Raw genomic sequence first — 22,678 nt, 5'->3', positions numbered from 1 at the left:
GGGACAGCAGAGAAAGTACACCAGAGGGAAACTGAGTTTCTCTTGTTTAGGGTTCAGCGTGAGGCCTTGCATGCAGCTAGACAAATAATTACTCTTGAATACTAGCTCTTAACCCTGTTATTTGAATCTCCTATGGGCTCTGGTGAATGTCCAGCCTCTGTTTCCCCCTTAGGCATCTAGTTTATGCCTTGGTGGAAATCCACTCTATGTGTCATGGTGTTGCCAATGAAGACACCCTTGCTTGTCCTGGCCAAAGCTTAGCTTGTGGCTCCCAGCAGGCTACACTCCAGTAGCTAAGCCTTTAAAATACCGTTTCCACCATTTCTTCCCATGAAGATGCCCAGGCTGTTCTGCTTCCTGCCTTTTTGCCCTTCTGTGTTTTTGCTTGTGTGTGCTTCCCCATAGCCTTTGGATGCAACCTTTCTTTTGGGGCGGGGGGAGTAATTTCTTTCTTTAGCTAGTCAGTTTCTGTCACCTAGTTGATAAGTCTCTACTGTATTTCATGTTGCTAGGTTTCTGTTTTCTGATGCTTCAGTGATTAAAGAAAAACTCAAAAGAAATTGGGAGCCATTCTGAGGACAGTCATAAAAATAATTAGAGAGTGATAGATTTGCAAAGCCTCATTAAAGAGAGATACTTTTGTTTCAAGAAAGGAAATTTGAGATGAGTTAGAACAGCTGTCATTGGCTGAGTCTGTGCTCCCAAACAAGATAGAGAGTTGCAGTCATTATCTTGAAAATCCATGTGAAAACAGAGCAGTGTGTCACTTGGGAGATTATTTGTGGGAAGATTTACTCCCAACTTCCCCTTTCCTCCTCCTTCTCAGGTAGGTGTCATGAACTTCCTAAAAGTGTTCACATTCACTTTCTAAACATTTTTAGCTTCTGTTCACTGCTTAATTCACTGTGGCCTGGCCTGCGGCCTCTCAGCTGCCATGCTCAGATGTAGTGCATCCCCATTGACCCCCATTATTTGGCCTCTGGCAATATTTGGACTCTATTAGCCATCACTTATTGAGCTTCAATTGCTCTGAGTTCTCCTGCCTTTCTTCCTCCAACCCCTCTGGTTGGTCTTAGATATTGGGAAACCCCTGCTCCTGACTTTCCTGTACAGGTTGGTGTTCTTCAAAGCTCTGACTTAACCTTCTTTTCTTCATTTCCCGCTTGATTAATTCACCTTTGTAGCTTTGATTATTGTGTGTTTACAGATACTTATTAAATGTGCCCTCCCTGTCTGTGAGTATCAGATTGTCAGTATAACTGCTGTTGTGGTTTGCATAGGTATGACCTCCACAGACTCATGTGTTTGAATGCTCGGTCCATAGGGAATGACACTATTAGGAGGTGTGGCCTTGTTGGAGTAGGTGTGGCCTGGTTGAGGCCAGTGTGTCCCCTGGTTGAGGGGCAGGCGTTGAGGTCTTCTATGTTTAAGCTATGTCCAGTGAGTCACACAGTCTCCTTATGCTGCCTGCCAATTGACATAGAACTCTCAGCTACCTGTCCAATACCATGTCTGCCTGCATGTTGCCATGATCCCCACCATGATGATAACGGACTAAATCTATGACACTGTAATCCAGCCCCAATTAAATGTTGTTCTTTATAAGAATTGCCTTGATCCTTCTCTTCATAGCACTAGAACCCTAACTAGGACAACTGCCTTTCTAGACTCTCTCTCTCTCTCTGGATGTGTCACAGTACATCAGATTCAGCATTTCCCCCACCCACCCAAAGATGCCTCTGATTACATTCCTTTTGACACCCGCCTTTTCTTGACTCTCAAGCCCGTAAACCACAAAAACCTATCAGTTCAACTACCCCAACCATTTCTGAGACCATCCACTTGTCTCTACTGCCCATGCTCAGTTCAGGTTGCCATTGTCGCGTTCCAGTGACTCCACCAACCTTTCAGCTCATCTCTCAACCCCTCAATGTGCTGCCTTCTTCCAATTCTTTATCTACCCTGGGCAACCACAGTGAACCTTGCAAGGCACAGGCTGACAGTGCTAGTGCCCTCGGAGTGAAACCCTCATTCTCAGACTGGCTAAGCCTTCCTACCGTGCCCTTCCTTACTGACCTCTGCAATCCCAGGTTGGTTTCCGCCTCCTGTGCTCCAAGCGTTACGACCTTCTCACACCCTGCTCTTTCTCCAGCAGACTTTCACCCAGGAAGACTTCTGCCAGCCCCGCCTAGCCACATGCCTCCTCATCTTTTATCTCTCCTGGTGTCTGAAGTTGTCCGTGAGCTTTTCTCTTCCTTGAGTGTGTTAGTGCCCCCATTCCATGGTCACATAAGATTCAAGCAGAGCCTTTATTATAACACATTGAAATCACATGTAGGTAGCCACATGCTACAAGATAGGGAGAAAAGAGAACATGCTTGTGTAGGACTCTTTATCCTGCATATATGTATGTATACCACCTGGGTGCTTGGTGCCAAAGGAGGTCAGAAAAGGGCACGAGATGGCTTGGAACTGGACTTGATTGTAAGCCACCATGCCGGTACTAAGAAGTGAGCCCAGGGCCCCTGCAGGTACTGAGCTCTTGCTCTAGCCTCATGACTATTTACTTTCCCTTTGAGACAGGGTCTCATTATATAGCCCTAGATGTTATATAACCTTGAATGTAGAGCGAGCTATCCTTGAAGTCACAGAGATCTGCCTACCTCTCCCTCCCAGGTCCTGGGATTAAAGGTGCGGGCCACCTAGCCTGGGCCTCAGTTTACTTGTGATGACACACTTTTCTTGTTTCTCTTCTGCATCACTGACTCTTCCTTCCCAGCCTCCTGCTGGGTCCTCCCTTTCTCCCCAAGGTGGGTTGGGAACAGCAGCCCTGGCTTTTCCTCTGCTCCTCTCTCCTTCTGTCTAATCGATTGGTCATCTCAATGCTCCTCTCCCGAGTGCTGTTGGCTCACACATCTTCACAGCAGACTTCTCTTTCCTGAACCTAGGGTGTGTCTATCTAACTGCTGGCACAACAGTTTCACTCAGAGTTCTAACAGATACAACTTAGTCCAGGGGCTGAACTCCTGCTCTTTCTCACTAAAGCCACTCTGAACCAGTGGTCCTTGGTGTCTTATAATATCTATCATTATAGCTGCTTGGATACTTCATACTCCAATCACCACATATTCTGTGAGATTTTCCTTTAAAGCATGTCTGTCCACTTCTCTCCATCCCTCTTCTAGTCTTTTGATTGCCTCTCTTTGGCTTGCTCTCAACAAAGCAGTTAAAACTGTGTAAGTCAGGTTGTGTCACACTTATGCTCAAAATTAGTTCTTTAAGGTAAATACTAAAGCTTTTCTTTCTTTCTCTTTTTTTTTTCCAGAGATATGGTCTCCCACCTATGTGTCTCAGATTTTCCTGAAACTTACAATCCTTCTGCCTGCCAAATTCTGAGATTACAGGCATGTGCCTAGCTTACTCAGTTTAAAATACAGAAGTCTCTCCAGTAACACATCTGACCCTACATGATCTAGATTGCTGCTTGCTCTCTAATTCCATCTGCTGTGCCTCTGTCCTGGCTTGTTAGTCGAATACTCTCACCTCCTTGATCTTATGTGATGCTTCCATGCTCGTAGGCCTTAGGTCTTTGTTGTAGCTGTTCTCTCTGCTTGAGCTGCTCCTCCCTTAGACATCTATTTTTCCGTTTTTCTCACTTAACTCAGATCTTTGCTCAAATCTCTGCCACTCACATCTGCCATCTTCTCTCATACTCTCTATAACTACTTCTTCCTCTTTCTTCTCCTCTTTCTCCTTCTCCTCCTATTCTTCTTTCCCTTACAGTACTCAACTTTTCCATTAGAAAGAAAAAAATACATACCACTGTCTAACCTACACCTTATTTTCACAGTCTACTTTGAATTTCCTATAACATTCCTATTCTATAAGAGCTGGAGGTCTTTGTGTATTTAGGATGCAATTTCTCCAAGCATCTAGAATAGGCTTTCTCATCTTTGGCATTACTGACCTTTGGGCTGCAGAATTTTTTGTGGTGGGGCCTGATGTGTGCTTTGTGGGATGTTTGGTATTGTATGTAACCTAACCAGTAGTTGTCAGGACATCCCTTAGTTATGACATAAAAAAAAATGTTTTTGGACTTTGTTCAATGTCCCCTGTGGATGCAAGTAGGTCTCATTTGAAGATAACTGTTCTAGAAGAGTGCTTGACACAAGTAGACATTCAGTAATTATCCCTTGGAAGAAAGAAAATAGAACGAGTAGTTCATAGGTTCATTTTATGTCTCCTGTATTCCCCCAGCATTCATAATTTACCACAGTCACCACCAGGAGCACCTTTCAACCTAGAAAAGCATGAAACCACAGGCGGTCAGGGGATGCACAGGCTTTCTCTGTGGATGATAGCATATGGCAAGAGAGGCATGAAATTAGGGGCAGTAAAAAAAAGTCAGCCAACAGGATAAAGCCACACCCACGAAAACACACACACACACCCTTACACATATTCATACACACACGCATGGACACACACACACACACACACACACACACAGGAACAGAGTAAATTTAGGGCTTTGGAGGCCCTCCCTGTTTCCAGAACACAGCTACATGTCTCTTATCTTCTATTCTTGATTCTCAGGACAAAACTGTAACTTCATGAAAGAAATTTGTTGGCTATCTCTACACTTGCTCACTATCCATCACTCATTCTGGGTCCCTAGACATTTAATGAGTTCTGGCATTTTGCCCACAAGTTGCTGCTCCCACTCTACCTTCTCCGAAAAGTCTGAACACAAAGTGTCCCAAGGGGATTTAGTAATAAAACCCAAATAAAATGGACAACACTTGCCGGGGGCAGGGGGCTCTTCATCTCCTTTTTAAAAGCACTGGTCCTTGAATTTCCCTCATGTGCACATCTCTCTCCTCCTTCCTGGGCTGAGATGCCAGCTGTATGTTGCCATGGTCCGAAGAAGGACCTGTGGGTTTCCCCTGGCAGATGCTGCCACTGTTTTAGCCTGAGGGCCCTGCAGGCAGCCCCTGGCAACATTTTAAATTCAACATCAAACTTCAGCTTGAAATTTTAAAAAGAGGGGGAGAAATGACAAGATGTCAATGTCTCAGAACCTAGCAAGTAGGGTTTGTAAATGTACAGTCTGGGTTTCTTTGAGCTTGGAAAGGTTCTTGTCCTTCAGTGGCCTCTGGGAATGACCGTGCCCCATCAAAGAGCCCCTAAAGGATGCTGAGAGAGCTAATAGGGAGGCTACATCCCAAAAGGACACCTTCAGACCAGCCAGAGAGTGTTATAACAGAAACAAGGGCAGGTGGAAAGCTGGCCCGTGGATGTTCTTAACTCCACAAAGGAGGCGATAAAATACTGTATTTAAAAAACACACTGGAGGCAAGGAAGGTGTGTGTGTGTGTGTGTGTGTGTGTGTGTGTGTGTGTGTGTGTGAATGAACATCAAATAGCCCTGAAGGTCCAAATTTTATTTTTCGTCATTGTCTGAGTTTTTTTGTAAGGATCATATATATATATTACTTTTATAACTGGAGAAGAGTATGTACATAAAACTTGAAATTTAAGAAGGGAGCAGGAGGTGGTGTACACTTTTAGCCCCAGCACTAGGGAAGCAAAGGCAGGCACAGCTCTGAGTTTGAGGTCACTGAGGTCTACAGAGTGAGTTCCAGAAGAGCCATGGCTGCACAGATAAACCCTGCCTTGAAGGAAACAACAACAACAGTAATGAAATTTAAAAACGGTAACAAAGCTGGCCTCCTAGTCCTTCAGCACCCATTGACTCCTACAACAGAAATTATCAAGCCCTGACCTGCCCATTCTGGGCTCAGCTCTCCAGCTCTGCAGTTCCGGGAGATCCGGCTGTAGTTCACCTAGCAAAAAATTTGATCGCAAAGTGCACATCATCTCAACAGCTCATAATGTCCAGAAAAATAACTTCCCAGCTTTCCACTGTGGAGATCAAAGTCGATGGACTTTCCACTGTGTCCATCGTCTTTGATCTCCACAGCATCTCTGGAAAGCCTAGGAAGCTGTTGTTTGCATTCTCAATTTGCATGTAAAAAAAATAGGCCCAGAGAAACTGAAGTAGTGGGTTTGGACAGCAGCCTTGTCTTCGGACTCGAGGTCTACAGCACGACCACGCAGGAGGCAGGGGTCTGTGCACTTGCATATCGAGGGGCAATCTCATGAATTCCTGAAAAATGCTGCTTGTGTGGGGTGTGTGGGGTGGGTTGTTTGTTTGTTTGTTTGTTTTCCAGAACCAGAAACACACATTCAGAAATCACTTGTGGCTACTGGCCCCTCAGAGTCTTGCTGAGTACAGGGCTCGCTGTTTGCCACATTGTGTGGTACCACTTGCTTTCCAATAAAGAGCGTGAAGGATGTTGACATGGCTGTCTGCGGTCTCCGGATCCTAGCGTGGGGTCCATTGCAGCCCCACTCTCTTATGAGGATAAGTGAATGAGAGTTCGGGTTAGAGCATCAGAGGAGGGAAGGCTTTCTTTTTCTTTCTTAAGCGTGGAATCTGCTTCTCCCCGTGGCTCAACTCCCAAACACCTCAGCTTTTCCTCTCCCATCAGACTGACAGCTTGTCTCATCTGCTGATCAGAACTCTGATGTGATAATGAGTGGGAGAGGGAGCAGAGGGAGGGAATGTAGGGAGTATAGAAAAGAGACACACTAAGGATCGTGTTCAGGGTAGTAAAATCTGAGAGGTTAAAAATAATCTCTTTACTCCCCCATCCCCTAAAAAAGGAATACACTTTCCCCTCAATCCTAGCAGCTCTGAGAACTAGCTATAAAAATTTAAAAAAATGAGAAGCAAAGTCGGTTGCTGTCATTTCAAATACAAATGGGCACGTACACCCAGCCTTTATGGCTAGGGAACTTCCCCTCACAGTGCTCAGTATTTATTGGTTTTGACTTATTGATAGAACATTCTGGGGCCTGATGTCCTCCTTCCCACAGAGCTAAGATACCATCAGCAACTTCTCTCTCCTCTCAACCATGAATAATAACGTGGATGATGATGATGACGGTGTTATTATTATCATTTGGTATTTAGCCAACATCTTTCCCCGAAGTACTTAAAGCACTTTATAGGCACTGCCTTATTATTCCTCACAATACTTCCCCGGAGAGAGGGCCAGAACAGAGATCTGATTTTCAGTTCACAGGGAGGAGATGCTGAGACCCAGAGCAATGAAAGGGCTGCTTCAAGGTCACCTGGAGAAATTGGGCTGAGGTCAGGACAAGAACCAAGGGTTGGTAATGGCTGTTTAAGGGCGCCTTCCCACTGGCCACCAGGGAGAATTAGTCATTAGCTCATTCATTGAGTTCTGAGTATAACAGGACATTAAAAGAGGAATTTTGGCAGACACATGCTCTAAAGGGAGGCACTAGAGTAAAATGCAAACACTTTTAGAGCAGATGGCTGAGAAACCCCTCACTTACCTCTAGAGTATTATAAGAGCCATGGGTTAGAAGTCTGGGGATTTTTGAAGAGGATTTCTTCACACCAAAGGGAAGTATGAGGGCAGCAGTTCATCTCAAGCCCAAGGAAATGACTTCAAGGAGCTCCCTCAAACAGCTTAAAAAGAGTTCATTGGCATATCACAAACAGTGTGGGCTATTTCTAGATAGCCAAGGAGTGAGAGCCTAGCTGAAGAGGCCACTGGTCCCAGGACAGGAGCTGGCATTCTAGAAATGACTGCTATCCTGGAGTTTAACAGAATTGTCTCATGGCTAGCTGTGGTCTATGTGCATGAACAAGCCAATGTGGGCTGTTAGATGTTGCCCTAGAGGACAAAAGCAAGAAGAGTTCAGTAGAAGGAAATGGGAAGTAGAATCTAAGATGCTTGGGGTGGGGATGGGGGGCTTGTGGGCAGAGGCAAGAGCAGTGAGCTAGAATCAGAATTCACCTACCTGTGACAGGGAAACTGAAGCCAGCATCCTATGCTGTGAATACCTCCAAGGAACTCATGAAAGCCAGAAAAAAAGAACCATCTTTGTTTTTCCGCCTGGTTTAGAGTGCTGATCATCAGCATCATGGGGAGTAAAAACGTTGCTGCTGCCTCTGAGGCCTGCCTTGTCTCTGAGAGTTAAGGATTCTGCTGAAGAGTGAACAGTATTTTAAGGCGGTGTAGACATCTTCAGGGTAGACGTCACACTCTTCACTCCCTGTCAAAGGCAGAGAGGAGAAAGGATGAACGTTTGGTTACCTGTCCCCAGACCTTATAGACCCCTAGACCTAACACAACTGAAGCCATGATGGAAGTACCATCCAGGCCTTGGAACCCAGCATGTAGGTAGTAACACCTCCCAAAACAAGAAGACCTCATCAGTCAAAGTCCATTGTTATGGTAAAGTCCTTTGCTTTCTGGCTTCTACAGTTCTGCTTCTGGCTACTGTTCTTATTAGCTGAGGTGTGTCAACCCAGGATGTGGTTTTTCTGCTTAAAAGTTCCCCCCAAGAAAGATTCAGGACTGCATAGCAATCATGAACACCCACTGTAGTCACTGATACACTAATAAAGACTTTCTATCAGCTCGAATCTGCGTCTGAGTAGTTTTCTCTGGTAGATCCCTCACAACCTTTCAAGTAATAGCAGATATAATTCTTCTCATATGGTGATTGCACATCTTCATCCCCAAACTGAGGTGATGTTGTATGAGTTAAAATGAGTAAAAAATACCTAATGTTAAACAGAGGAGTCATATAGCCTGTATTCTTCCAGTAGCAGAAGAGTGCTTCCCACAGCAAAACGAAATGGAAATACGGTGGGCTGGGAATGTAGCAAGCAGGGCCTTTGCATGGCATTCCTGAAACCCTGTGTTCATAAACTAGAAGAGCTAGTGTCTGTCTGTGACTCGGAGGTCACTCTGACCCTGCCTCCAAAACAATGGCTAGAAGAGGTGGAAATTAAACTGTCTGTTTCCTAAGGCAGGATACGCTTATTCAACAACATGGTTGATAAAATCTTTTTAGAACAAGAGTTATGCAAAACAGCATAAGGCACCCGTGGTCCAGCATGTAGACCCAACTCTGTGTGCATTCTAATAGGAGCTACTGTTTGTCTCTGAGTTTATTATTTCTTTAAAGGAGGAATATTTTATCGACACAATCATTCCGTGTTAAACTGACAGAGTAAAGCATTGGCTCTTTACAAAGAGGAAAAGCCAGACTCTTCCAAACTCGTTTTACTGTAGTGGTTGAGGTCAGTGCCAGCTAAAGAGGTTGCTTAGTTTGTTTTAAACATCAGGAGACAATCTGTAAAACTAGTACAGCTCTTCCAACTAATTAGGCTTGTTCTTTCACATCAGTTGAGGTGCACACACACACACACACACACACACACACACACACAAACAAACAACAACAAAAACTCTGATTTTTAAAAAAGCACCAGCCAAGGGCAAGACAAAAGAGGGATTGCAACCTACCACGGGTGATAGTCATAGGTCACAGGAAAGCGGCTTTCTCAGGGGGCTGCACACAGCTATCAGCATCTGTCATAGACTCAGAAAGCTACCAGGAGGTTGGAGAGGTGGCTTTGTGGTTAAAAGCACTTACTGCTCTTCCAAAGGACCCAGGTTTGGTTCCCAGAGCTCATAGACAGTGGCTCACAATTGACTGTCCCTTCAGCTCTGGGGGATCCAAAGCCCCTGTCTTCCCTAAGCACATTTGTGCACATGTACACACCACCCCCACGTGCATGTAATAAAAATAAATTTTTGAGAAAGCTACTGGCTTTGAGGTACAGCTGAGAGGCCCAGCGGCTGCCCTTCTCAGGGTGTGCGTGTGTATTGTGGCGTACATGTGTGTTTTATGTCCCTGTGTATGTGTATATGTGCATGCATATGTGTAGATGTCCATTCATGCATTCTTACAACTAGATCCTCCTGCCCCTTCACTGAAAGCAATGTCATGAAAGCCATCTGTTTGGGGCAGCTTTTCTTGAAGACCTAACCCAGAATAGGTGCCTCTTCCCTTGCCAACTACCCTCCGCTACAACGCTCAACTTTCTTCAGAGCAACGACTATACCTGGAATTGTTTTCTGTTCATTCATCTACTGGCTCACCCACGGCTCTTCACTTAGACTCTGAACTCTACGACATCCAGCTTAATACTGCATATCTATTAAGAGAACAGGATAAGAAAGGAGGTGAGAAGGTTCATTACGGGAGCTCTGTCTCCTGGACAGAACTGCCTGATCTCTCCATCGCACAGTATGACTTCGGCACCCAGCACCAGCTGCTGCGGATGTTGGCTGCTTCATGGCTCTCATAGATCGTTTCTTTCTCCTTTTATTTTTTTTCCTAAGCTCCTCGTTCTTTTGTCTTCTTCTCTTTTTAAAAACATTGTTTCTTTCTTGAAAAGATTTGTCTCATGTTGCAGAAGCTTCTCTGTGAATGATTCCTGGAAAGCCATCTCGTGAACAATATGTGACATCAGGTTGGTGGCAGAATGTGTAATCCCAGCTCCAGTCTCAGCCTGGACCACCTCCGAGACGCAGGTCTTCCAGGAGGTGACAAGATGACACCTTTCCTAAACCCCGCCTTTGCCTGGGTCTACCCCTGCACTATTCTATTTATTTCTCTGCCTCCATCCCCCACCCTCAATACAGGTCTCCTCAGAGTGCTTTCCCTCCATTAGGTCCTTCCTAATGACTTCCAAGAAGTCATATCTCAGCCTCCAAGACCAGAAAACCAAGCCTTTTGGTGAAAACCCAAGGCTTTTGGAGTTGGAGGAGGACAAGCAGAGAGAGAGAATATAGATTGAAGCTGATTGGGGACACCACAGTGCCATTTTCCTCTGTCCCATTCTTCCCTGCCTGACGATACGGTGCAGGTACCATAACTGCAGTATGCAGAACTCATCAATTATTAAAGAGACCCCAATAGAAAGGAAGGAATGTGAATAAAGTGAAAGAATCCAATGGGAGAGAGACAAGTCCTACAGCTTGAGGAGGACCTAAGCTGTCAAGTCTGGAGAAAGCATTTTTGTTGGAGGCTGACCATGATACTCTGGCAAAGACAGAAAGCAGTGGGCTGGGCTGGTGCTCTGTCTCATAACCCTGCTTTTGTTGATCAGAGGCAGGTCTGGCAGATTTATCTGGTGTTTTGTGTGTGTGTGTGTGTGTGTGTGTGTGTGTGTGTGTGTGTGTGTGTTGTGGCGTACATGTGTGTTTTATGTTCCTGTGTATGTGTATATGTGCATGCTTGCATTTGGAGGCCAGAGGTCACACTGAATAGCTTCCTCAACTGCTCTCTACTTTGGTTTTTGAGACAGTCGTTCCTTGAACCCGGAGCTCATCCGTTTGTTTGTGCTAGCTAGACAGAGAGCTTCAGGAATTCACCTGTTTCTGCCTCTCCAGTGCTGGGATTATAGACACATGCTGCCACTCTTGGCTTTCCATGTAGGAGCTAGGGATCTGAACTTGGGTCCTCATGAATGTGCAGCAATCACTCCAGTAACTGAGCCATCTCCCTAGTGTCTCTGCCTTTTGCTTCCCCCACCCCCAGGCTGACTGAGGACTCACCATCTTTCTGCCTCTTGAGTGCTATGATTACAGGTGTACCACTGTGTCTGGCTCCTAAAACAGGAAAGAGTGGGAACTGGGAATTCATTTGGGCTGCCACAGCCTAACTTCCTTACTGGCTACCTCCATGAATTGAGGGCAATAAACAATGGATTTCTCCCTAGTCCTTGGTCCTTTATTTTATATTTTATCTTATTTAACTTTTTGGCCTGGTACTGGGAATCTGTACTCTTGCACTGAACTATATTCTCAGCCCACTTTTTTCAGGTTTTACTTTGAGACTGGGTCTCACTAAGTTACATAGGCTGGCCTTGATGTCACTGTAGCACAGCCAGGCTTCGAACTTTTGATTCTTCTACCTCAGCCTCCCACGTAGATGGAATTATAGTCTGCTATACCAGCCCAGGCTCTACCTGGGAAACTATTTAATGTATGTATGTGTGTGTGTATGTTTGTGTATATGTATGTATATATGTATGTATGTGTATGCATGTATATGTGTCTGTGTGTGTGTGTGTATGCATAAATGTGAAAGTGCACATGTGCCACAGCATGCATGTGGAGGTCAGAAAACACTTGAATGTTCTTTCTATTGATTGTGAGTTCCAGGACTAATATTTGGGTTGTCAGGCTTGTTTGGCAAACTTTTTTACTTTCAGAGCCATCTCCTTGCCCCTGGAACACTTATAAAAGGGAGGTGTAAATGAGGTATTATTCATTTGAAGCAACCTCACCCTTCTTACGGGGGGCCTAAGTGGGGAAAAACAAAACAAACAAACAAAAACCCCAGAAAACCTGAAAAACAAACTACAATAATTTATTAAGGACTTAAAATGATCCACTTAATATACTAGATAATGAAATAAAGCCAGGCCTAAAGCCAAGAACTTCGTGGCTGTGGTGCAAGGCTTTAAATCCAAGAACTCAGGAAACAGAGGCAGGTGGATGTCTATGAGTTCAAGGCCAGCCTGGTCTATAGAGTGAGTTCTAGGACAGCCAGGGCTGTCTTGAAACAAAACAAAACAAAACATTACCACCACCAAAAAGAACTTCACAGCAATAGTTTCACTCTAGCAAGGGTATCTAGGCCTGCCAACATGCTGCACCCTCCCATGTCACTCACTGAATGCTTAAGTTTGTAATTTAAGACCGATGGGGAGGCCGAGAAGACGACGCAGGGGTTTCCTGGACACAGGGGCTTCCTGGATGCAGGGGCTGTGCTTGCCTGCTGCCTCCCGGCTCTCCAGCGGTTAGAATAGTGTCCGAAGCCTGAAGGGGGCTTGGCATGTATTTGTGGGTTGGAGGAAGGTTAAATGAGTGTAAGGTTAGCCCGGCATCCAGGGTTCCTGGACTTCATAGGTTTGTTTCCTCATCCGTACAGTGAGAAGACAATGACAGCTGCCTCCTGTCCTGAGTCTGCACACCAGGCCTTGCACACATGGCAAATGATGGCTGCTGTTGGCAGCCCTTCTCAATTTCTTTCCTTTTTTCATTCTGAGACAGGGTTTCTCTGTGTAGCCGTGGCTATCCTGGACTTGAAAACCAGGGTGGTCTCAAGGTCTCACACTCACAGAGATCAGCCTGCCTCTGCCTCCTTGAGTGCTGGGACTAGAGGCATGAGTCACCGGGCCTGGCTCACCCTTCTCATCTTCTTACAGCAAACAATAAAAATAGAATTTTACCAGACTGAAAACTGAGTTTCAAGATTGTTGAATAAATAAAATTAAACACGAATTAAAAAAAAAAAAATCTCAATCCTCCTGATGAAAGATCAAAAGAGAAAAAGAACCAAGAAAGAAAAACAAAGCCACTTTTAGTTGTTAAGAAATCTAAGACAAAAAAAAAATAAAAATAAAAAAAAGAAAGAAATCTAAGACGGCCATTTTGAAATGGAGCAGGCAGTAACGTGCTATGAAATCTGGCGTGTCTATTCACATATGTTTCAAAAGACTCAAAATTAAATGATCATAAAAAGATCTGTGAGAAATACCACTAAGGGAAGAAAGCAAGTTATCTAATTAGGTATTTGTGAATGATATCTAATTGGAATACAAATTTATCATAAATATATTAATTTATAATAAAAAACAAATGATGATTTAAAAGCATCCCTTTCAGCTTTGATTTTAGAGTGAAACACTTAGGCGGGCACACAGATTGGATGTGATGCATCTAAGAAAGCCTGTGAATATTCATAGCCGGCACGCAGACCACACGGCCACAGCTACCTACCACACTTCTTACTCAAGCTGAAAGAGGCACTCCTTCTCCTCTGGACAGGAAATAATTAGGGTGTTTTTGAAAAATATACAAAAACCAGAAAACATTCCTTTTATAGAAAAGTCACCGAGGCCAGCGGGGCTGGGATTCTACCAGATTGTTTGTTTAACTCGCCTGCGATGAGGAGGCTGAGAAACCAGCACGAAGCTTAAAGGGTGGCCCGTGTGCCCGGGGCACAGGCTGCCTCGGGTGCCTCCACCAGCAATGATGAAAGTCGCAGAAGCCGGTGAGCTCTGCTGGAAGCAAAGACAAAAATCGGCTGACCTATGTCAGTCAGAGATCTTGCCCGGCGTCTTTCAAGCACAGGCAGTCCTGATCTTGGGGCTCAGGAGGGTCTTCTAGGCTTCATCCTGCATCTGCCTGCACCATCTCTCACAGGCCTGCCCTGCGGAGATATCTCAGATTAGCCGGCGGGGTTTCTAAGCAAGTGTGTGTATGTGCGTGCACACACGTACATTTTAATGTAGTCTTTAGTTGTTTCCTCTCTCCCTCTCCCCCCCTTTTTCTCTCTCTTTCTCTGTCTGTCTGTCTGTCTGTATGTATGTATATATTTGCCTATGTGTGTGCTTGTGTTAGGGAGGCCAGAAGTCCGTGTCGGTTGGGTGTCTTCCTCAACTGCTCTCCATTTTATTTTTGAGACAGGGTCTCTTAATGAACTTGGAGTTCACTAATTCTGATAGATTGGCTGGCAGTGAGCCCAAGCAAGGGGTGCCCCTGTCTCTGCCTCCCAGCCCTGAGACTATAGGTGCCCAGGTTTTTATGTGGATGCTGGGATCTGAACTCAGGGCCTCAGGCCTGCTCAGCAAGCCCTTTACCAAATGAGCCATCTCCCTAGCCCCACTGGTGGTTTTCAAAGTATTTTCCAAGTCGACTACTATTTCTCACACACAGGAGAACATGAAAGGGTTCTATAACAAATCCTTGTAAAACGAAGAAAACTTGGGATGCTATTTTTTTTTCCCATTTACGACTACACAGCAGAGCCTAGCATGGTGACAGCCAGCACTCAGCAGATACCAGGGAGTGTCTTAGCAATGACGTGCATGGCCCTTGGGGCCACACATCTTACATTTGAGCCTGCAGAGACTCTTAACTAGAAGAATCTTCATCTCAACAATGGAAGAGCTGAGGGCATGACATAAAACTTGATAGTGCAAGAAACACTTCCTAAGCGCCAGCACCCAGTATGGCTGACGCTTTGGAATGCCTGAGACATTCCTCACGGAACCCTGCTGGTGTCTAAGGAAGAATGGTTGGCAGGCCTGCATACTCTCTGTATTCAGACACCTGCCGAGTCAAGGTGATTAACACAGGATTGAAGAGTACAGAGACCCTCCAGTCTTGAGCACTTTCCTGCTCTATCACGTCTGCTTGAACCCTCCTCTCCCCTGCTTATCTCTGCATTTGTCTTCCCACACAAGCTGAAGGGACTTACTGGGTGTGTTCTCGCTCAGGTCTAGCCAGGGACCTGCCATACACTGTGTGCAGCTGAATTAGTTCAAACTGCTGCTTCGTACATGTGTAAGAAGTGTGACTTTAGATGCCCAGAAACAGAAGTGCAGGAAGACTCTGTATGTTAAAATCCTCCACTTGGAAATTCGGCAAAGACGAATGGTTTGGGCTTGCACGCAGTTTAGAGGCAGGAGCATGGCTGGCTGGGCTGACGCCAGGACCCCATTCTCCTCTTCTAAGTATGAAAAGTCTCCTCTGACTGTGCCATCTCAAACAGGCTCTTCACCTTTAGCAAAATCATCACATTGCTCCAGACCCAGTGCCTCCCTGCTTTCCATTTTAGAGATTTAAAAAAATGCCAGAAATGTACATATTTTCATTTCACGACTCCACATACAATATCTCCATTAAAGTTTTTACTCTCTACTTTGCAGTTAGCTTGGGAATTTGAGTTGTTTTTTTTTTCTTTCTCTCTTTTCTTTTTCTTTCTTTTTTTTCTAAGAAGTAAAGTGATTTTCTGAGAAGTAAAGTGACAGTCAGTAAGTTGCTGACAGGGCTGAAACTGGCTGGTTGCTGTTCTTCCTTGCTTGGTTCCAAACTGTGAGACCCCCCTCCGCCCACACTCCCACCCCCACCAGCCTGTGATACATAAGCATCAACCATGTTGTTTCCTTTAAAACTCCCTGAAACACTGGTTTGGTCAAGGGCAAGGTTTCACTTACACTTAATCTTTTATTTCTCGGCTCTGAGGGTTGGACTCAAGGTCTTTCCCATACTAGGCAAGAGTGCTACCACTGACCCACAACTCTTTATCTACCAGGGCTACCACTAACCTATACCTTCATCCACCACTGTTAATCTTGTTTTGTGGAGGCCTGGGGGGAGTTGAGAGAGGGTTTCTGTGTATAGTCTTGGCTGTCCTGGAGTCCCTTTGTAGACCAGGCTGCTCTTGAACTCACAGAGCTCTGCCTGCCTCTGCTGGGATTACAGGTGTGCACCATCACACCCAGCTCACAATTAATCTGTAATAGTTTTCAATGCTAATATTCTTCTATTTTTCTGCTTTTAAAAACCAACAAAGCACAGGCCTCAGGCTCAGGACCCATAGCAGGCATAAGTCAAGGGCTGGAATCCAATATACTTATTTTCATTCATTTATGATAAGCATATTGATGGCCCATTTATGTTCTAATATTGCTCCTTTGAATTAAATTTATTTGTTGAAGTTTGGAAAGTATTGATTTCAAGCAAATGCTAAGGTTAGGAATATAGTTCAGCTGTAAAGCACTGCCTTTTATGTGCAAGGCTATCAGCTTGACCCCTAACCCTGAAACAAATCAAAACCAGGAAACAGCACCCCCAACACACACACACACACACACACACACACACACACACAATGATACTGTACATGGCACGGGCATGCACAAACTCTGAAAATGGTACCCATACCCACTGATGAGTTAGTCTGGAACTAACTCATCAACCAAGCCAGCAGGATGAGGCCTGGAAGGGAACTGGTAGGGATGCTCTTGTTTCTTTTTTCCTAGGGAAGAAGAAAATTGGCTCAGATCCTGTCTGTGACAGTCACAGTCCGCTAAGATGTTGGTCTTCAAGCCAAACGTGGTGTTTCCCAATCTTGTGTGAGGAGGAAGAATGCAGAGAGTATGCAGGCCTGCCAACCATTCTTCCTTAGGTAAGGCTGTCCCCGGTTTCATAATTACATTCTCACTCTTTGTAATTTTGTGTCAGCTTATGTATGTGACAGTGTTCACTCTTCAGTGGCTGCTTGATGGCACCGGAGGACCATCATCTATTTGGCAAACGGAAAAGCCAGTGACCTTGTCTTACCAATGCCCTCTTCTGTGCTTTATTCTATAGATCATCGAACCCTCTGTTCCAGGAGACGTCAATTGCAGGAAACAGCTCTCATTCTATCGCTAGAGGAAAGAGATATTGATAGAGCCCACATTAGAATTGTGGCCACTAGCAATGCAAAGCAGCGAGCCATAAATCCTCGAGAGCTCAGGCAGTGCTGTTTACCACGAACGGGATCCTTCTTCCTCTCCACTGTAACTAAATAGATGGGAAATTAGTGAAACAAGATAGCTGTTCAATTAAAGAGGAAAGCTGTTCAAGTTACAGAGAGGCGGCTATGAAAACAAACACACCAACCAGCAGTGTCCAACTCCTCAGCAGTGACTTTGCAGCCTATCTTTCTGGAGATGAGGGAGCCGACAGCTCATCAAAATTGCAGCTCTGCCCCTCCTGTATTCTATCCGCAGAAATGACACTGGCAGAAGTGATAGTCATAAGGATGCCCTTAGAGATGCCACTTAGAATGCAAGAAAGTTAGATACATCCGAACTATCCAACGCCGGGGCATTGGCTGTGGAAACTGTAGGTAGCCTCTCCGTGCAAGAGAACAAGAGTGACCTGGCAGTGGTGGCTCACGCATGCTTTTAATCCCAGCATTTGTGAGGCAGAGGCCATCAGATCTCTGAGTTCAAGGCCAGCCTTGCCTACAGAATGAGTTTCTGGACAGTCAGGGGTACACAGAGAAACCTTGTGAGAAAAATCAGAGAGAGAGACTAAATACATATAAAAATGTGCTGTGGAAAAGTACCTGGTATTATCAAATACGTAAAAATATATCGTTAAAATGGAGGGGGAGATTATGTAATTATAATCTCAAATTTTTATCTAAAAAGTCGGTGGGGAATATTTTGCTTATTGAGTTTTTGGTTATATGCCAAAATTATTATAACTATTCCATTAACGTGTTGTAAAAAGAACTAAATAAAGTTTTTTTTTTTGTTTTTTAAATCAGGGCTGGAGAAATGGCTCAGCAGTTAAGAGCACTGGCTGCTCTTTCAGAGGACCTGGGTTCAACTCCCAGAACCCACATGACAGCTCTCAACTGTCTGTAACTCCAGCTCCAGAGGCTCTGACCTTATACCAATATACATAAAATAAAATTAAAATAAATTATTTAAAGTATTTCTTATCTAGAAAAAAAAGTGTTGTTAGGGTCAGCAGGTTGGCTTGTTGGATAGTCATTTATTAAAACCAGCTTCGGTAGAGATTTTTCCAGATGAGCTTACGCAAACTCCCTGGCAAGCCTCCGTTTAGATGTCACCTTTCCTGAAAGCTCGCCGTGACCCATCTCCACATGTAAGCCTGAAGATCCCTGTCATTCCCAGTAGTCAGAACTGCCTCCTGAAGTTACCCCTTGACCTCTCCAGGCAGGTTATAGCACACGTGTGCACACGCATGCAGGTGTACACACACACACACACACACACACACACACACACACACACACACTGTAAACACAATAAGATTTGAAAAGGGAATGTATTGTTAAGTGAGAAAAGAACCAAAAAGCTAAGGAGAGAAACAAGTATAAATCCTCAGTGCGGTATGACTTGGTTTTTATTAAAATGTGATACAGTACACAACGCAATCGGCGACGGAGGGTGAGCTCTGGTTTCTTTTATTGCAAGGGTCTTCTCTAAAATGTCTGGGCTGAAAACATACACTTTTACTTTAAGAAAAAAAAAAAAGGCGTTGTCTTAAGCTGGCCCCATTTAACCTGTTTAAACCCTGCTCATCACCTTAAAAGTGTGTACTTGTGGCCTTGCATTTTGCAGTGCTGACGTGCTTCCCCCAGAACCAAAGGGAGACACGAAACCTCTCTGCAAACTCTTTGTAGATTCCCATCTGTGACTTGATAAATATTTGATGCCGTGGCCAGTCAACATCCCTGCATTAGTGAAACTTCTGCCCAGGAGCGAAAATTGCACAGCTCTCAGCAATGAGACCAGAGTAAGTTAAAAAGAGTAGATTCATTAACTACTTCAAAGGCTTTGGCTTTTTTTTTTTTTTCCTGGCAATTTTGTGGACAGGATTATTGGCCCTGCTGTCTGTACTGTGAGGACTACAACTGCCGCTGTACAGAGGGGCTTGCTTTCCCATGTAGCAGCACATTCTTTTCTTTGTGTTCACAGCCCAGGAGCAAATGTAGCATGACAACCCGCCCCCCAACCCCCACACCCCCGCCGCCATCTTCCCCTCGGTTAATCAGCTGTGAATATTTATTATAACGTGCGCTCAGGACCTGCATGGTAAATCTGCAGTCTGGTCCCCATATCTGATACAGGTTTTAGACAACTAGATGGAGCATTGTTTCCTCTCTGTCTCTATGCAGATGTTTATCCTATAGAAACCAACACATTTGTTCCTAAACACTTCGTCGATGCACAAGTAGAATAAGTGAACAATGTAGAACTGAAGCTGGTTTTAATCTTAAATGCAGGGATTTTTGGGGGTGGGGTGGGGGTGAACCTGAGCAAACTCCCTTACAATCTTTAAGTCTCCACATAGACGCCTGTTCTTCCCAGAAGTCCACCGTGGTCCATCTCCACCACACCTGGCTTGGTGACTCCCTCCCCACCCCGCACATCTTCTGTGAACATGTCCTGTGAAAATCATCTGTCTGTTTCACTCTCCCGAGACTAAGTCTTAAGAAGCTTATCCTGTTGGTTACCGCCTTAAGTAGTCTGACTTGTAGAATATTCCGAGAGGGTATTTATTGAACTGAATACACTGTTCTCAAAATTACTGCTACAGGGAACTTAGAAGGTTGTGGGGCCATAATGCATTGGCTTTCAAGTGTCTTCTACCTGTAGCTCTCCAAGTAAGCAATAGCCTGGCTTGGTCTACTGACCAAGTCAATCTTCCTTTAAAACAATCAAAGATAGACCTTCAAATAAGTGAGAAATTTGAGTACAATCACATATGAACAAGGCAGATCCCCAGGGAAGTGGGAGGAAAGGAATCCAAGTGTTCGATCATCTTCACTCCTTTCCTCATTTTTGTCCTGCTCTACGATGAGGATCAAGACTCTGCCGGAGCATCATTTTTATTTTTAACCTAACAGTTTTTCATATAAGAATATAGAGCATGGAGCAAAATCTTACGTACAGTTTTTTAGGAGACACAAGCTTTAAACTGATCGGGGTCTCTGGTGCTAGCCCTCTGTCTCCAGAAGGCTCAGAGTTTGCTGTTGGTCTGATGGCTCACTTTGGAGGTAGAAATGTTGAGAAATATGCTGGCCTAATATCGCCATCTTCTTTTGGTCATGTATGAGTATCCACACCAGGCAGTGTGTGTATGTGCTCATGTGTGCTATGTAGCTTAGATTGGCCTGGAACTTGCTCTACAGCCCCAGCCTGGAATTTACCATCCTCTGCCTCAGTGACAGAAGTGTGAGCCATTGTATCATATATGCCTTTGTGTGTATATTTTTTTATATCAATGGTGAGAGGGTAAGCGGGCTTTGAAGCCAAAGGAATAATGTGGAACTCGGGAAGATTGAGTTGGAGTAGAGGGGCAGGTGTGACTGAAAGAGACACCTTGCATTTTTAGAGCCCACTTTCTGTCCTGTTTGCCCTCCCCACCCTTTCTGGGTGAGTCATTGCTCATCTGATGCAACACTGACCATGTTTCGGCAAATATCAGTTTCCTCAGGTTCAAGAAGAATGCCGGTGCTCGCTTCGGCAGCACATATACTAAAATTGGAACGATACAGAGAAGATTAGCATGGCCCCTGTGCAAGAATGACACGCAAATTCATGAAGCCTTCCATATTAAAGAAGAAGAAGAAGAAGAAGAAGAAGAAGAAGAAGAAGAAGAAGAAGAAGAAGAAGAAGAAGAAGAAGAAGAAGAATGCTGATCCCATGGTTATTCTACGTGAGCTAGAGTCAGACATGTTGTAAGTCACTAAAAACGACCTGACTCACAGCCTAGTCAGTTATCGCCCCTTAAGTATTTCTCCTTGTTAACGTTAGTTATGAAACTATCACACACAAGTCTGTACACCTCGTGCAAATATATAAACAAGGAACTTAATGTCTAAATAATAAGAGTTATGAATGAGCTAACCAACTATTAAATGTAATGAAATGCATTCCACCATTCTACTCGTAAAACAAACTTGAGAACAGTTAACTGTGTTTGTTTTTCCTTTTGGAGCCTTCTGGAGGCTCATTCACTAATGAGCCTACACTGGCCTTGAACTCTCAATTCTCCCGTGTTGGCCTCCTGAGTACTACAATCTCCCTACAGGTCCTACCACACCCAGCAGGGAGAGATTTATTTTGATTTGTTTTTTGAGATGTGGTTTTTTTGAGATGTCTCACTAGGTAGCCCTGACTGGCCAGAAACTCCGAGATCAATCCATTTCTGCCTCCTAAAGACATGTACCCCTACACCCAGCAATGTGAACAGGCTTTTAAATGACTTTATATTAGCAAATTGTTAAAGATTCACATTTATTTATTTATTTATTTATTTATTTATTATTTGCTTATTTATTTATTGTGCATGTGTTTGCGATCACATGATCATGTGTGTGGGGTGAAGGAAATGCTTACCATGGTCCTATGTGGAGGAGGGCACACAACTTTCAGATTTTTTTCCATAGTGTGGGTCCTGGGGGTCAAGTTTAGACCATCTTGGCTTGGAGGCAAGCACCTCTAACCCTTGAGGCTTCTCTCTGGCCCCTATGAGCAACTTTTAAAGTAGACTGACCTTCAATGCACCCTTACTAGAGTTCTATAGCTTGTCTGAGTAATGAAAAAGGCATTCAGAATTCTTTTGAATTGTTCTACTACTATACATTTATTTGATTAAAATTATTTTTCTTGCCAATTTTAACAAACTACCATTTATACTATCCTCAAGAATTTTATACAAGTAATGTTTCAAGGAAGGAATGCCAAATTAAGACAAACTTTCCTAGGTCAGTGTACTTTTATTTTAAAATTTAATTCAATGTGGAACAAACCTGATTTCAAGTCAAAAGCAACTGTGATGGTTGCCGAAGTGACTGCAGCAGAGTTTACATTCAGAAGCCAACCCAAGGTATCACAAATCACACTTAACGGTATGGTGAGGTTAGGCAGAATATTACAAAATATTATCATATAATATTTTATGATTTCATTATACAAACCTCATATTTCAATTTTCATCTTCTCTAAGAGAATATAATTTTCCAATAAAATAAAGTTCTTTTAAAACAGTCTTTAAGGCTATATTTTTGTTAAAAATCAAAACCAGAAGCTATTAATATGTTTCATATTGATTTAAATACCTCTTTAATGGGGCTTATTCTTTGATCTACAACAAGTGTTAGGTGTAAGAGCAAAGTAATACACCCATTACAAAAAACAGCATGGGATTTTCTCAGAAAATCAATACTAGAGCTATCATATGATTCCACTGTCCCACTACTAGGTACCTATCCAAAGGAAATGAAATCAGCATGTCAAAGAGCTGTTTTCACTTCTATGTCTGTTGCACCACTATTCACAGTAGCCAAGAAATGGAAATAACCTAAGATCTACAATGACGATCAGATAAATA

General features: G+C 44.0%; 1 non-coding gene across 1 annotated transcript; it reads left to right on the top strand.

Annotated features, from left to right (window-relative positions):
• Window positions 1-20,796: 20,796 nt before the first annotated feature.
• On the top strand, window positions 20,797-20,903 carry LOC132652689 (U6 spliceosomal RNA). The gene has a single exon (XR_009590266.1). It is a non-coding gene; the product is annotated as a U6 spliceosomal RNA (small nuclear RNA).
• The last annotated feature ends 1,775 nt before the right edge of the window (window positions 20,904-22,678 follow it).

The sequence above is a fragment of the Meriones unguiculatus genome, chromosome 2 (genome assembly GCF_030254825.1).
Source record: "Meriones unguiculatus strain TT.TT164.6M chromosome 2, Bangor_MerUng_6.1, whole genome shotgun sequence".
Lineage (NCBI taxonomy): Eukaryota > Metazoa > Chordata > Mammalia > Rodentia > Muridae > Meriones > Meriones unguiculatus.
Note: the sequence above shows the minus strand (reverse complement) of the source record. Positions and strands in the feature narration are given on the sequence as shown.